Source organism: Taeniopygia guttata, chromosome 15, assembly GCF_048771995.1.
Source record: "Taeniopygia guttata chromosome 15, bTaeGut7.mat, whole genome shotgun sequence".
NCBI classification, from domain to species: domain Eukaryota; kingdom Metazoa; phylum Chordata; class Aves; order Passeriformes; family Estrildidae; genus Taeniopygia; species Taeniopygia guttata.
Window position 1 is genome coordinate 4,616,223 of NC_133040.1, and position 15,828 is coordinate 4,632,050.

The 15,828-nt window shown below is 54.3% G+C and overlaps 1 long non-coding RNA gene across 1 annotated transcript; it reads right to left on the bottom strand.

The window, feature by feature from the left end:
- Nucleotides 1–12,418: 12,418 nt before the first annotated feature.
- LOC140685142 (uncharacterized) lies at nt 12,419–15,478 on the bottom strand. The gene is made up of 2 exons (XR_012058397.1): nt 14,936–15,478; nt 12,419–12,879 (listed from the first exon to the last, which is right to left on the bottom strand). It is a non-coding gene; the product is annotated as an uncharacterized lncRNA (long non-coding RNA).
- Nucleotides 15,479–15,828: the final 350 nt, after the last annotated feature.

The following is a 15,828-nucleotide window of genomic DNA, read 5'->3' on the forward strand; positions in this document are numbered from 1 at the left end:
GGGAAAATAAAATCATCTACTACAGAAATATCAGGCAGGAAAATTGCTTATTTTGCAACGTGGGATCAGTCTTTCCTCAGCTGCAGCCTTCTAGATCATGTTCACCTTGAGCCTGGCTTTAGCAGAAGATTGAACAACAACCTGAGATAAGTAGGTTGCATTTACAGTAGAGATTTCCTGGAGCAGCAGGAAACATGAACACCTCATAACATCCCCAGAATCCCTTCAGACTCCTTGGCAATATGAGCCAGAAACGGATCCAGCACAGCTGGACTCCAAGCAGACAGAATTTCAGGAGTCTCAGAGCAAGGATGCCCACAAACTTGAAACAGAATATTGTTTCCATCACACTTACAGGAGAAACTCCTCTTGTCTTTTTCCCACAGAAGATTACTGAGAAGGAGCTAATCCTTTAGTCACCAAAGGAAATAAAACTGATTTTGGAGTGAGCATTCAGGGTTTTCTAAGTTCAAGGGAAGGAAAAGAAACCCTCAGTCTCCTTATAGTGTCTCCTAGATGCTATCACTGAGAAAAAAACAAAAAAAATTATGGAAGACTTGAACCAAAAAAATATAATAGACTAATAGGAGCATAAATAGAATAATATGATCTAATCATCTAATAAACTGTAATAGAATAATAGGATCATGGTTTGGGTTGGAAGGGGCCTTAAAAATCCCTTAGTTCAACCCTTCTGCCATGGGCCAGGTAAAGGATTCAGCTGAATTCTTTGCTCTTGTCTGGACCCAGAGACTTTTACCAGCCAGGCCTTTTCTCTGACTTCCTCCACCTCCTGGACAAACTCACACACTCTCCACCCAAACAGGGCAAGACTTAGACCAACTTACTCCAAAAGTTACAGGCCACTCGAAAAACCTGCCCTAACACAAGTCTATTATTGTACACCCTGTTTACTTAAATTCATTCCCCAGCCTGGGAGACTTTGCACAAGGAAATTTACAGCTCGAATTAATAGAGCAAAATGTAAAACTGCTGGCTTTTGGCTGAGGCTGCAAGCAAGGGACAGGCACAGGTTGTGACTGGGGGTGTTTTCACAGGGCCACTGACACAGAATGTGTTTTCAGGGAGTATTTGTTTTAAATAAGGAAAGTTTATACAGCTTGAGAAAATTATTGGGAAGGAAATTAAATCTCATTCTGGTGCTCTTCCGTCCCACCTTGACACTCGGAGTTCTCCTCCTCCCCCGGGGCTCGGCGAGGGCAGGTTTTGCTCACAGAAAATTGCCTTCCTCGTGCACTCTGATTTACAGCAGCTCGTGGAGCAGCCCTCTGCACCCACTGCAGGGCAGAAGGGGCAGGCAAGGCCCATTTTGCCCTGCCCTGAGGCCAGGCTGCAGTCTGGGGGTACCTGGAGGTTGGGTTCATCCCCCCTGAGCGACCCACAGAGGGATGGGTGGGACCTCTCAGTCCTGACCCCACAGGTGAGACTCCCCCAGTGCAGCAGGGCTGGGGGCAGCAGCTGTCCCCCACAGCAGCAGGTCCTGTGGGATGGAGGATGGGTGTGCCTGGAGGAACCTGGGGTCCTGCTGCCCGAAATGGCTCCTTTTGTTCTCACAGACTGTGTCATTCCCACCCTACATGATGGCAACTGTGTCCAAGTCTTTGCTGCCAAATTCACAGAGCCATAGAATTGTCTGGATTGGAAGGAATCTAAAGCCCATCTCATCCCACCCCTGCCATGGCAGGGACACCTCTCACTATCCCAGGCTGCTCCCAGCCCTGTCCAACCCGGCCTTGGGCACTGCCAGGGATCCAGGGTCAGCCACAGCTGCTCTGGGCACCCTGTGCCAGGGCAGGGAGCAGCTCTGCTGAGGAAAGCATGGCCCTGGCAGCACTGTTGGCAGGGATCAGCATTCCTTCCTCCAGCCCAGGTCAGCCCAGCTTGTTCCTCTCCTGCCCCAGCCCTCCCCACCACTGAGAGCCAAAGCAGAAAGCCCAACACAAGGCACAAACAGCCGTGGAACAGGGGCCTGGCAGCTCTCAAAGGTCTTCTCATTTATTTCTATCATCCCAAGGGTTTTCTCCCCATCTTGCTGTGGGATTTCCAAGGGCTTCCACAACTTTTCACAAGGGCCTGGAATGCCAGGACAAGGGGGAATGGTTCTCACTGCCAGAGGGCAGGGATGGATGGGAGATTGGGCAGGAATTGTTCCCTGGGAGGGTGGTGAGCCCTGGCACAGGTGCCCAGAGCAGCTGTGGCTGCCCCTGGATCCCTGGCAGTGCCCAAGGACAGGTTGGACAGGGCTTGGAGCACCTGGGATAGTGAGAGGTGTCCCTGCCATGGCAGGGGTGGGATGGGATGGGCTTTAGATTCCTTTCAATCCAGACAATTCTATGGCTCTTTGAATTTGGCAGCAAAGACTTGGACACTGGACACATGTAGGCTGGGAATGACACAGTCTATAAGAATAAAAGGAGCCATTTTAGGCAACAGGACCCCAGGTTCCTGCAGGCACAGCCCTCCTCCATCCCAAAGGGACTGCTGAATATCCACTTCCCCCCCTACATCTATCACACACGCCACAGGATGCTCCCAAATTCCCCACATTGCTAAAAGGCCTGAAATTCAAGACACCAAAAGCCTCAAGATGCACCTGCAGTCAGCTGGATGGGTTCCTAGCACACATCCTCCACTGGATCACAAGGGATCCAAACCTGCTGCCACTTAATAAACTCAGCAAGTCTGGGAATAAAATCCTCAGGGATGGGTTGGGAGGTTCAGCTCCCTGCTCCCACAAAACCAGCGAGTGGAGCAATTGTCCAAGTGCCTCAGCAGGGCCAGCACCTCACAGAACAGGTTCAGCCTGACTCCAAGTGCTCAGGAGTCATTCCTGCTCCCTTCTGCATTTCCCCTTCCAGAAATTCCTCCTCCCACAGGTAAAACAATCCTGGCTGAGCTCATCAGCAGGTGTCAGACAGGGCACTGCACTTCCCATCACACATTGACTCAGCAGGTACTGGCCATGCTTCAGCCAGAGCTAAACCTCCCTGGCAGAAAAGCAGCAGAATCCTGCACATCCCAGCTCTGCTCCATCCCCAGCCCAAAAGGGCTCAACAGCAGGTTTCAGTTTACCTGTCAGAAGGAATTTAGTCAGTGAACAGCTATTTCTACAGGATGCTTTCTAGAAGTGGGGCTGGGAGAGGGGAAAAAAGGTTCTGAACTGATATTTAGGGATGGGGAGGGTTAAGATGAAGATTTTCATGGGAAAAGCTTCTGACTACAGAGGTCGGGTGTCCCAGCCTTGCCAATCCCTTTCTGAGCCATGCTGAGCTGGATTTATCCATGGCTACACTTCCTAGCAGGTGTTACTTCAGCTCAGACTGGTTATACCAAGACCAAAAGAAGGACTGTTTGTCCTGTGGCTCAAATCTGCATAAAATGTCCCAAACTGAGTAAACTCAGTTGTGTCAGTTCAAACACAGGGATAGAAATCTGCACTTCTCCCTTGAAAGACCTGAGCCCTGTCCTGACAGCTGTTGGCCACAAAAGTCCAGCTTGTCCCAGCCTGGGCTCCACTGTTTTCCACCCTTTGGAAGTGATCCAATATCCCCCAGACTCAGAGGTTTGCCATTGGTTTTACTCAGTTCTGAATAAGGGATTAAAGATGTTTTCTTGGTTTTTTTCTTGTTTTTTTGAAGGTTGGTTTGTGCCTTAAATCAAGGGGTCTTGTGGAGGAGCCACATCCTCTTTTTGACCCATTCCTAAACCAAAGTGCTCCTAAGAACCTTTTGGTTCCCTCCTGTGCCCCATCAGTCCATGCTGGCCTTGGTAGCCATGACAGAGGAGCTTTTGTGTGTCCTTCAAAAAGCAAAGTCACAGAAGGGACCTCAGTCACTCCTCTGAAAGTCGGGAGGCAGCAGCACCTCATAAATTCAAACAATGGATGGCACAGGGTTTTCTCAGAGCGCTTCAAGCCTGATGAGTAATTAACTCTGACACCCTTAGGTGTTATTAATCCCACTAAACAGGGAGGAAACCTAGAAAGGAAACCAGACAAGCCCTTGGACTCGTCCCAGTTTGCCTCAGGAGCAAAGCTTGGCTCGGAAGAGCAGTGCCACTGGCCTGGGGCGCCACAGGAGCTCCATATCACAGGGAAGAGGGACACAGCTTCCCCGTCTGCAGCAGCGCCGGTGCTTCCCCGGCTGGGGCGAGGGGCAGGGCAGGGCAGCAGCCCGAGGGGAGCCTGCCCTGCAGCGCTGCAAAGCCTCCCAGAGCTGTTCCAGGGCACATCTGTGCCAGCACACCCCAGCAAGCCGTGCCTCGGTGGCAGCTCCTTCCCTGGCTGTGCTTCCCCTTCTAAGCTGGCTGGCACAGCAGCCATCCCCTCATGAAAGGCCACCAGGCCAGGCTCCCTCTGTGACATGGCCCAGCACTGTTTTCCACCTCCCCAGGTGAGCAATTTTTCCTATCTCCTCCATCAGAGAAGCTCCACTCATTAAATCCTCCACAGGAGCTCATCAGCACAGCAGAGAGCAGCTCTGGAATGATGCACAGCCTCTCATGCTCCCTGCTTCCCACAGCCCCTGCAGTGCCCTCCTAGCCCAGGGCCCCCCCGAGCACAGCACCAGCCTTCCTTCCAGAGGACCTGGAGCTCTGGGTGAGCAGACCCAGATTTCTGTGATCCTACACCCAACTGAAGTAGCCACAGTGAGAACACTTGGAGCTGCAGATGTTTGGGTTGGAAGGGACCTTAAAAACCACCTAGCTCCAACCCCTTTGCCATGGGCAGGGACACCAGGCTGCCCCAAGCCCCATCCAAAGGGAACACTTTGTGTCCCCTTCTGAAGTTAAGGCTTCCTCACACAGCAGGGAAAAGCACAAGGCAGTCCCCTGAAGAGCAGCCCTGAGCCCAAGCCCCAGGATCCAGGCCAGCAGAGCCCAGGGTTTGCTCATCACAGGGGTGGGTTTGTCATTTATCCCAAAGTGGGGTTTTGGCTATGGCTGCCAGGCTGGCTGTAGATGGAAGGTGATGTCTGGGAGGTGGCAGGGCTCCAAGAAACCTGGATAATTCTCCAAACTGATAAGGACACTCAGAGGTAGAGTCACCCTGATGGGCCAGGTGTGCTGGGCTGTCATTTCAGGGGTAAGTGCCAAGACAGGACACAGCACTGGGACAGGGAGCCCACAGCAGTCCTGGGGACAGAGCACAGGGACAGGGAGCCCACAGCAGTCCCGGGGACACAGCACTGGGACAGGGAGCCTGGGGACACAGCACGGGGACAGGGAGCACACAGCAGTCCTGGGGACACAGGGACAGGGAGCCCACAGCATTCCCAGGGACACAGCACAGGGACAGGGAGCCCACAGCAGTCCTGGGGACACAGGGACAAGGAGCCCACAGCAGTCCTGCCAGGAGGCAGCACAGCTGGGTGCAGCCTGGGGCACACTCCCATGGCCCAGGAGGCAGCAGTGGGTGCTATGGGAGGTCAGGCAGGGGCAGCAGTGGGTGCTGATCAGGCAGGGGCAGCAGTGGGTGCTGGGGGGGGTCAGGCAGGGGCAGCAGTGGGTGCTGATCAGGCAGGGGCAGCAGTGGGTGCTGGGGGAGAGCAGGCAGGGGCAGCAGTGGGTGCTGGGGGGGATCAGGCAGGGGCAGCAGTGGGTGCTGGGGAGCTCAGGCAGGGACAGCAGTGGGTGCTGGGGGACATCAGGCAGGCTGGCAGCCCCTCGTTCGTTCCCACCAGCGGTGTCTCGGCTGTGCCACCCCAGCCCTGCCCCGGGGCCGTGCCCAGGTGCCTGCTGGAGGCTGCTGCCCCATCCTCCTTCTTCCTGGGGCCATCTAGCGGCACATTTCCATAGAGTTCCCTCTCACACCCGCGCCTTCACCTGGGCTTTATGCAAACCGGGCTCTGAGAGCCTGAGCCGAACCCTTCTGCATCGGAGCACAAAGGAGCATCTCCAGCGCAGCCCCTCCGACACACCACACGCTCCTTACCCCCCTGCTTAAAGCCTTTATGAACACGGAAAGTTTTAACTTTTAAAAAAAAACATGCTTTTACAAGGGCAGCAGGCTCGTTAATCATGAAGATACCATCCGTGTTTCAAAGCCTGGCACCTCACAGCCAAGCCAGAATATTCAGGACTAAATACAAGGATTAGGGGTTTTATCTCCATTAAGGACCTAATCACCTGTGCCTCTACACCCAGAATTTTTCCAAATTTTATTTACCATAATGTGCATGTAGTTGTTCCCATGCACTGAGCCCTGCAAAAAAAAAAACCCAGACCTTCTGCCTAAAGAGATTTAAATGAGATGAGAACTTCCTACAAATCCCACCCCAGTGAAATCCCAAAGATTTCCCCCCACACAGGCACAGAGCCCTCTCTGAGGGGTCTCCAGCGTGGCACAGGGCTCAGGAGGAGGGGGGACGCCCTGCTCCTGCACACAGAGATGCCACAAGGGACTCCAGCCAGGCCTGCCCATCACCTGCAGGGAGAAATGGCAGCAGGGATTAGGAAACAGTTCTTTGCAGAGCTCACCAGGGAAACATCACTTTTTCTGGGCACAACCAGAGCAGAAGAGACCAAACCCAGCCAGGGCTGTGCCCTGACTCCCTTGCCCTTGCTCTGCTCCCTCAGTGCCAAGACAGAGGCAATTTTGAGTCTTTTTTTGTGTCTGTTTGCCCGTTGGAAGCCTGTGCCTGGTTCCTCAGCCCCAGCTGTAGGACATGACCATAGTGAGCACCCTCCTCACCACCTGGGACCAGTGGGTCACCAGTGGGTAGGGAGGGCAGCATTTACACTGTGCATTGGCAGCAGCTGTGCAGCTCCTGCGAGGAGAATCAGCTCCTAGATATTATATTTCTATATAAGTATTATATATTTCTATATAAGTGTTATTAAGCTTCTAGACTTCATGAAATTTAGGAGGTTGCAGATTACTGGGAACAGAACCCAGCCTAAAATATTGTGGTGTTCACTCCTATGTAGACCAACTCACTAGCAAATGAAAAATTCATCCAGTGCAGTAATTTTCCTGGAAAATCAGTATTTCCTCAATGATCAAATATCTGGTATTGTCTTGTGGCAAAGATGAGCACAGTAGGCACAAGAAGTATCTGCAGCTTTGAAGGTTGTAGTGGCATCTCACCCCTCCAACATTATAATGTTGTTCTACATTAAACCTTTAGAGGGGGTAACAGGTTGTTTTAAAGCCAAAGATCACACTTCTTGGGGAGTGTTTCTAAAAACCAGCATTTATTTCTACTCCATTTGAGCCTGACCAGGACCACGAGCTCCCATCACAGCTCCCACCCTATTCCTGGGTGCTGGCTCCTGCCCGAGTCCCCCTGCAGCACCCAGAGCTCCAAGGGACAGTCATTACCTGCAGATGGCTGCCCCAGATTTCCTGGGGTGTGCCTTGCCAAGAGTGCAAAATTACACATGGATGCTGTACCCGACAGAGGTCCTTAAAAAGAAAAACCACTGTGGGGAGGTTGGGGACTTCTCACATAAGAAAGCAGGTGTCAGTGGCCCAGCCAGGCTGGCAGATGAATGCAGGATGATAAAAGGCTGCCAGGCCAGCCAGAGGCAGCATTCCACTCGTTTGTCGAGTTCCTTCCCTCGCAGCTACGCTGATTCCAGAGCAGAATCTTTGCCACGCTCATCCCTGGGTTTCAACATCCTCCCCAAACCCAGGACTCCTCCTTTGTTCTCCAGCCAAGGAACTCCAAAAATCAAAGAGCGTGGAGACTGATACGACAGGACCCCATGCACAGCCCAAACCGTTTCCCATCTGCCTTCAGGTGCAGATTGGCTACGAGCTCTCTCTGGGGGCACCTTGTCACCTGGGGACTCAAAACCAGCTTGGGCTTGCTTAGGTCTAGCTCGAATCCCACAGACGAGCAAGGGTGAGTCTGGAAGAGTCTCAGCAAAGAGGAAAACCAGCTCAATACCTGCACAAGCTCCATGGAAAAGCTCAGACCCCTGAGACTGAATGCTTTTCCTGGCTGGAACTTCAGCCATGGATGGAGGGCAGCAGGCCCAGCATCAGCTGCAGGAGCAGGGAGGAGAAGCAGCACCACAGGGAACCTCTGTCAGCCCTTCCCACATTTTCACACACTCAGATTTCAGATTTGCACAGAGCAGCTGCTTTCTCCCCCACCCTTCAACTCCATGTAAATCACAATGCTTCTATCTCTGCTCATCCCACCAGTCCCCAGAGAAGCAGAAACCAGAAGTTCCAAGACCCTGGAGCCCTTTTGAGTCACAGGGAAGGCACATCTAACACATCTAAAACTCCCTCCAGGGAAACAACTCCCCCCACAGCTCTTGAGGGGAGCAAGGAAATCACACAGCAACCATTTCCATCCGTGCCTACACCACGTCCCCCTCACTTCTCACAGTTTCCTACCTTCAGAAGGATTCCAGAGCTCCCCATCATAGGTACTGTCCCAAAAACCTCTCACGGCTCCTCCAACAGCACAGCTTTGAGGAACAATCCTTCCCTGTACTGAATCAGATCCATAAAAACTCAAGGCCCTCTTCTTTCATGCAGCAAATTCACACTTTAATGATCTCTTTATTGGGCACAGCTGGTTCTTGTTGAGCGTGATGGGCATTGCTTGCACCTGGGCACAGGAGGAGGGCAAGCAGCACTCCAGGCAGGCAGTCAGTGCCCTCACAGAGGTGCCCACACTGCTCCCAGGGGTCCTGGCACTAAAATTTGTGTGAAGCTGTCACCAAAGACGTGACAGGTCCCACTCAGTGGTGGGGAGGCATCTGGGGGATGCACGAGTGATGTGCAAAGGATACATGAGGATTTTCATCTGAGTTTACAGGCTGTGCCCTCCCCTCCATTTTTTTCTGTGAGAAATAGGATTTAGCCCCAGAATGGGTGATGTTTCTCTCACAGCTCATCCCAATGCAAACATCAGGGTCTCCAGACTGCAAAGCAGCTTAGAGAACAGCACCCTCCACCAGTGTGTCCTCAGGGCCACCAGGGACATGGCCAAATCAGCCCCTGCCTGTTATTTCCCCATCAATTGCCCACATTGGCATCTCCAAATGTGATGGAAGTGATTTTTCTGATGGAAACACTTTTTCCAACAGAAACCTCCGTGCCTTGGAGTGGCCTCACCCCCGATTGCACCGGCGTGATGTGATTTAAGAGGAAGCCGAAAAAGCAGCGATTGATTACCCGTAAAACAGGGTTATAATCCAATAAATAAATGATAAATCAGCGTGTCTCCTCTTAGCGAGGAGCTGGAGACTCCAAGTTCCCCTGGAAGGAGCTGAACAGAATATCCATTATTCAAACCGATCGCAGCTACCCAAGTGGAAAGAACAGCTGTGCCTTCATGTTTCCTGACACTTTTCCTTGTTACACCGTCCTCGCTGAGTATGAAGTGATTTGGACTCGAGGTAACTCATTTAGGGCAGGCAGGGAAGGCCATTTCCCAGGTCTCCTAACCCCTGTCAGTTCGGATCAGAACCCGACACCCAAGGAGCAAAATGGGGTTACTTGGATACCCCTCCAATGAATCCTGTTGCTCCCAGGGAGGGCTCTGCCCTTGCAGGGGGATTGCCCAGAGCTCTGCTCACAGAGCTCCGTTAAACACTTGTGATGCAGGAACACCATCCTACCCACCACCATTGTCCCATCTCACCACCCCTGCAAGCACCGAGCCTCCAGGAGTTTAAAACTCCTTCAGAAATGTCTCAGCCTGCTGGAACCCGGGAATTACCTCCCACCAAATCCCTGCCCGTCCCTGCCTCCCAAACAGCCCCGACGCCGACATGCACACACACAATTCAGAGCCCTAATGAGAGCACGCAGCAGCCTGGGCAGAGACAATGGGCATTTCTCATCACTCTTTAGACACAGCCAGAAAGTAGGACAGCACTTTATTTGGAAGCTCTGCTAGACCTGGAAAACCACTTCCCCACAGAAGCCCTGGGATAAGGTCCCCTCTGAGGTAATCCCAAAGTTTTACTGTCTGCTCCAAGATTCTCAGGCAGGACGAGTGTCTTTTTTTTTTTTTTTTTTTTTCTCTCTTGGAAGGTTTTCTTCCCCATTGTGCACCCACTGCACATTAAAAGGCAATCAATATCATCCCCATTGTTTACCCTGAAGTTTGATGCATGTCTTCCTTGCTTTTGCATCCTTGTTGTCATGTCTTTGTGCCCCTCGGTGTCACCAAAGCCAGTTAATCTCTGGCCCAGAGTGAAGTGTGTCGTGTGAAATGGCTGTTTCTGGTGCAGAATGGTTTTCTAATGAGGCAGGAGGCAGAAATAAGATCTAAGACAAGGATAAAATAAGACAAAGTGCTTATGAAAGATAGTTGTGTGTAAGAAATAGTAAAAGTGTAAGGCAAGCTGGAGGAGTATAAATAAAGCTATGAAACAAAACAGAAACACATAGATTTTGTGCTTGCTGGCACTGGGACCTGTCTGTGAGTGAGCAGGCAGTGAGCAAAGACAAAACCACAGAGCAAAACAGTTCAGTAGCTGTGGATATGTGAGGGAGGGCATCAGAAACCCAAGGAGACAAAGGCAGGAGGCCTCTGCTGCCCAAAGCAGCCCATGGCATGGCCAGGAGGGCGGCAGTTCCCTTTGTGAAAGCCCTGCGCTGCTCTCAGAGCGCAGCTACACTCACACACACACCTGGGAAACTCTGGGGGGTTTCCTGCAAAAATGCCAGGCCCGAAGCTGCTTCCCTCTGGGTGGGAATCCAGGGCTTCCCTCTGGCTGCCCTAGAGGGCCTGGGACCCTGGCAGGGGTCAGGAACCCCCCTGGACAGAGCCCCCAGAGACACTGTCTGTGATCTCTGTCCATGGAAAAGAGTTTTCAATCTTACAGGATCAATTACCAGCTCTGAGTGTTTGATATCAGTAATAATTAAGTGTGGCACGGGTGCAAAAGTAAAATTTTAGGGTTCTAGATAAGGGGTCCAAAGGGGACAAGATGGAGGAAATTGGGTGTGTCTTGTCCTTTTTCTCCTTCTTCACTCCCTCCATGTTTCACTGTGGTGTTGGCATTTTTCTGTTGGTTCAGGCTGGGGACACACTGTCCAACGTAGGTGACAGATATTGGCACGTTATTGTAAATCCAGCACAGGTAGTTTGTGGTATTTAATGTTTGTAACATCCCACTGAGGGCAGAGCCCCACACGCTGCCCTGCAGGACAGAGCTGCGGCAGGGCAGCAGAACATGTTAGAGATAAACAGAATAAACAACCTTGAAACCAGCACAGACTAATTGTGACTTCTTCTTTGGCAGCGGGGCTGACAGACAGAGACTTTCTACAGTCTCGGAATCATCAATACCCACAGATTCCAACACCTCTGAATGCCCAGCACAAAGGTTCTCCTTCGGGGTGTGTGGAGCTCCCCAGGAGCCCTCCTGTCCGTGCTGGAGGCAGCTCTGCGCTGCTGCCCATCAAAGGTGAGCAGAGGGAGGGGCTGCCAGCATTTCCAGGGGTGCCTCTGAAGAAGGAGCACTTTCAGTTCGGATATTTTCCCTCTGGCTGCCGCTGCTCGCTCCTGTTCACCCTCACGCCCGCGCTCCCGGGGCTCCCCGGCGCCCCCGGCCCCGGTGCCGGTGCTGCCGGGCCGCTCCCACCGGGTGGCGCTGCAGGAGCGGCTGAGGCGCGGCGGAGCGCGGCCCCGCTCCCGGGAGCGGCGGCGGGGACACCCCGGCAGCAGCAGCGCCCCGTTCTCCTCCTGCTGGCACCGGCCAGCCAGGTCCTGCTGGTTTCATCATTCCCTCATGTCGTGATTTCCCCATTTCAGGTCGAAATGAGCTGTGGCACGAAGATGGAGCTTCCCCTCCCCATCCCGACCTCGTCCCCAGTCCATCCATCCCTTTCTCCATCCATCCCTTTCTCCATCCCTCTCTTCCCCCCTCTGTGCCCGGAGCCGGCCAGGCCGAGCGTTCCCGCCCGGTCCCTGCAGCCTCCTGAGAGCAGAAGTTTGGAGCCGCGAGATGGCGAGCTGGGGGTAAAGGGAGGATGAAATTATCGTTTCTCTCTCGTCCCTACCCCTGGGTAAATATTTGGCAGAGGGAACAAAGCAGAGCCGCCTGTGGAAGGGCTGTGAACACGAGTACCGGGGAGACTCACACCCATTTCCCTTTCCTCGAACGGGACCCCTAAGCTGTCCCGGGGGTGGCGAGGGAACCTAGGACTGCTCAGCCTTACCCAAAACACGCAATAGCGAAAGTATCGCTAAACGAATCGAGCCATAGATCCCAAATCCTCCGGTTCGAGCTGCGCTCGGCCAGGCGGGACTAAACCTGGGAAAGCCGGGGCCGGACGGGATGCGTGCGGGAGCGGGGACAGGTCGCACCGTGCCCGGCGTCCCACACCGCACCCGTCTTGTGTGGAGCGAAAAAAAAATGCACTCACAGCCACATTTCTTTACGTTAACTTTACATAATGACACACACATACGCACATGTGTTTGAGCTATATAAATACATGAAATGTATATAAAACTGCTTTCTGAAAATCACATGCAGAGAAAACTGTGCATAAAGTGTCATCCAGCTACAGAGCGGCTCTGGAGCTCCGGGCGTGTGTCCGGAGCTGCCGCCCGGCTGCGCTCCCGGTCCCGGGGTCGGCGGCGCTCGCCGGGCTGCCCGAGGGCTCGGGCGGCTGCCGAACTCGGGCTTCTGGACTGGTTTGCCCCTCCGTTATTGTTACTACTGGAAAACGTTGTCATCCATGAATTAATGTCCCTGCCGGCCCAAGCGCCGCTTTTCCCGGGAGCGAAGCCCTCGGGGTGCGAAGCAAACCCCGCTTGCTCGGGCCGAACCATTTTCGGACAGGTCGTCGCTCGCTGCGCTCCCACGCGTGTTCCCCCCGTGTTTCGCCAAGGAGCCCTCCCGGGACAGGTTATTCCTCCTCTTCTGGAAGGGCTCCTGCTGGAAAAGCGTATTTAAAACAAACCAAAAAAGCCACAGGACCACCGCCACCAGCGTGGGGCGGCTCTCGGGTTCACCCCCCCCCCTAATGACTGACGGCTGGTGCCACCGAGACAAATAAATACATCGTAAGGAGGGCAATGGGTCGCGAGTCGTTTTGGCCCTAAGGTGAGATTTAGCAATGACCGCCCATTAAAACGAGCTTTTCACTTTTCCTAGGGGTAGCCCCTACCCCCACCCGCTCCAGCAAGGGAAGCGGGGGAGCCTCCTGAGCTGCTTTATAATTGTATTTATGTTTGAGGGTTTTTTTCTGCTTGCTTTTTAGATCGGAGAATGGAGAAATGAAAACTGGCTGAAAAAGGACTCGGGAGAACGGAGGAATAAAAAAAGCGCCCCTCGAAAATCCGCGGGGAAGGCCAGGAATGGACAGCGGGGCAAAGCTGGCGAAATGCATTTTCGAGAAACCTGTGGGAAAGAAACGCGAGAGCGCCTAGGAGCAGTGTCGGGCAGAAGGGACAGAATCCTGCCGGGAGATCGCGGTGACACATCCCCGAGGGAGCGCGGTGGGGCAGCGCCGTGCCGGGGACCCCTTTGCTGCAGAGGCACCTAAATCGGGACTCCACGAAAGCTTGGGGAAATCCCTCCAGCTCCCTCCCTGCCCCAAGAACACCTCCTGGTTTTACCGAGCCGTCAGCCCAGCCCGTGGGATGCTCCAAGCCGGACCCCGCGGCCCCATGCTCGGCCGGCTCCCCCTTTCCCCGGAGCCGCTGGTCCAGGGGGGAAAAGCACCACTGGCTTTTGCTCTCGAGTTTATTTCCTTGATAACTTTGTTTTGTGAGTGGCTCTCGGGCGGCTCGAAAGGAAATAAAGCTTGAAAGGACCTCGGAAAGGAGAGAAGCCGGAGGCAAGGGGAGCTGCCCCGGGAGGGGAGGGGGTCGGGGTGTCCGTGGGGTCCGGTCGGCTCCGCACAACCCAGCCCGCTCGGTGATGGTTTGGTTTTTATTTCAATGCCTTCTCTGGGAAGGTTTTTATGTGGTGGGAGAGTGAGGGAAAGCTTCGTTTGGTGAGACCAAGGTGAAATTCAGCAGGAATTATGGCCGCGGTTACCTGAGCTAAAGGTCGTACTCTGTTTCGGCTGAGAGCCTTTAGAAGTATAATAACTATTAAGCATTTATTCTAGAATAATCAGGTGATAAAAAGCAAGAAACCAGAGAAAGAAATAAAAGATGGATTAGAAAAGGGAAAGCCCAAAGGTGGTGTCTGCGAGGCGGCTGCGGGTCGAGCTTCCACGAAGGAGGGTGGCAGATAAGGATAGCACAGCCCCGGAGCCCCGCAGAAGCTCCGGAGCCCCGGCCCGGCCTCGGGGCTCACCGTGCCCGCAGCAGCCCCCGCGTCGGGGCGAGAGGATGGGACCGGGAGCTCAAACAGCGCCTTGGACGGCCACTTCCAGCTCAAGGGCTTCGCCTCGCCGTGTTTTTACACGCCTTAATTGTTCCCTAATAATGCGGGGTTTGGGGAGAAGCACGTGGGAAGTTTGAGGTTGGCTGGAGAAAAAAAAAAAAAATCAAAACACCAAACCAAAAATGCCAACAAGAAAAACCCCGAGGCATCACCCTCCGGGGCTGCCTCTCTGGGAACCGCTGGCTTTTTTTTCCCCACCCGTAACCAGAAAACTTCAGGTGCAAGGGGAGAGGGTTGCGCGGGGGGTCAGGGTGACATCGCGGTGCGGGTCCCCAGATGCCCGGGCTGGGATGTGCTGCTGGGTGTCTCTTCACTCCCCCGGGACTGTGTGTACCGTGGGGACAGGATGAGGGCTCGGGGTGGACGGGGGTTTCTCTACGAGGAGGTGCCGAAGGAGGGACAGGAGGTTTCTCCCGCCCCGTTTCCCCCATCAGATGATTCCGACCCCGCCGTCCCGGCGCCTGCAGCGCGGATCCGCCCGGCCGCCTGTCGCTCCCGGCCCGGGTGACAGGGACCGGGGGGGCAGCAGGGCGGTCCCCGCACGCTGCCAAGCGCCAGCGCCTGGAGGCGATCGCCTCATCGGCCTGTTTACCCTCCCGAGACGGCAAACAGCCGCTCCGTCCGTCAGCCAGCCCTCCTCCGTCCGTCCGTCCGTCCGTCCGTCCGTCCGTCCGTCCGTCCCTCAGCCCTGGCCGGGGCCGCCCTCTGGCAGCGCCCCTCGGCCCGGCAGGAGCTGGGCAGTGCCCCCCGCACAGCCAGGCCCGCTCCCGGGGGCTCGGGGTTCCCCCGTTTTGGGAAGAGCTCGTCCGAGAGTGGCCCCGACCCCGCTGCCCACCGGGGACTGCGGCTGGGCTCCCACCCGGGACGGCGCTGCTGCAGTGTGCACTCCCGTGTGCACTCCTGCAGACGCACGGCTGCTAAATTTCAAGCAACTCCTCTGTGGTTTTAATTTTTCCCCCCCTTTTCTTTTCTCTTCCCTTCTCCCAAACTCTTTTTCTGCCTTCCCAAAATCGTTTCCCGGTGCAATCCTGCAGCCCGAGGCGAGGGAGGAGGCGGGATGGTCCCTGCTTCCAAGATTTTTACGAACAATCGTTAAAGAAATCAAACTTTTTTTTTCTTCGTCTTTTTTTTTTTTTTTTTTTTTCCTCTTCCCCTGTGCAGAGGCCGGAGAGATCCCTTTGATCTGCGAGGCCTGGCGTGCTCCGAGCCCGCACGCCGGCTGTTTGCGGGGAGGGGGCTCGGCCGCGGGAGCCTCCGAGCCGGGACATGAAAGGGGGGAAGGAAAAAAAAAAAACAGAAAAAAAAAAAAAAAAAAAAAAAAAGGACGTCCAGGGTACGGGAGATCGACCGAAGGGCTTAAATATTTCATATTCCTGGAAGCTGTCAAGGCCAAAAACAACAACACGCCTCCCGCCTCCCCCGGAGTATTTGCAGAGGGCAGGAGCGTGTGTGCGTGCGAGGGACCGGGAGGCTGCGGGGGGGCGG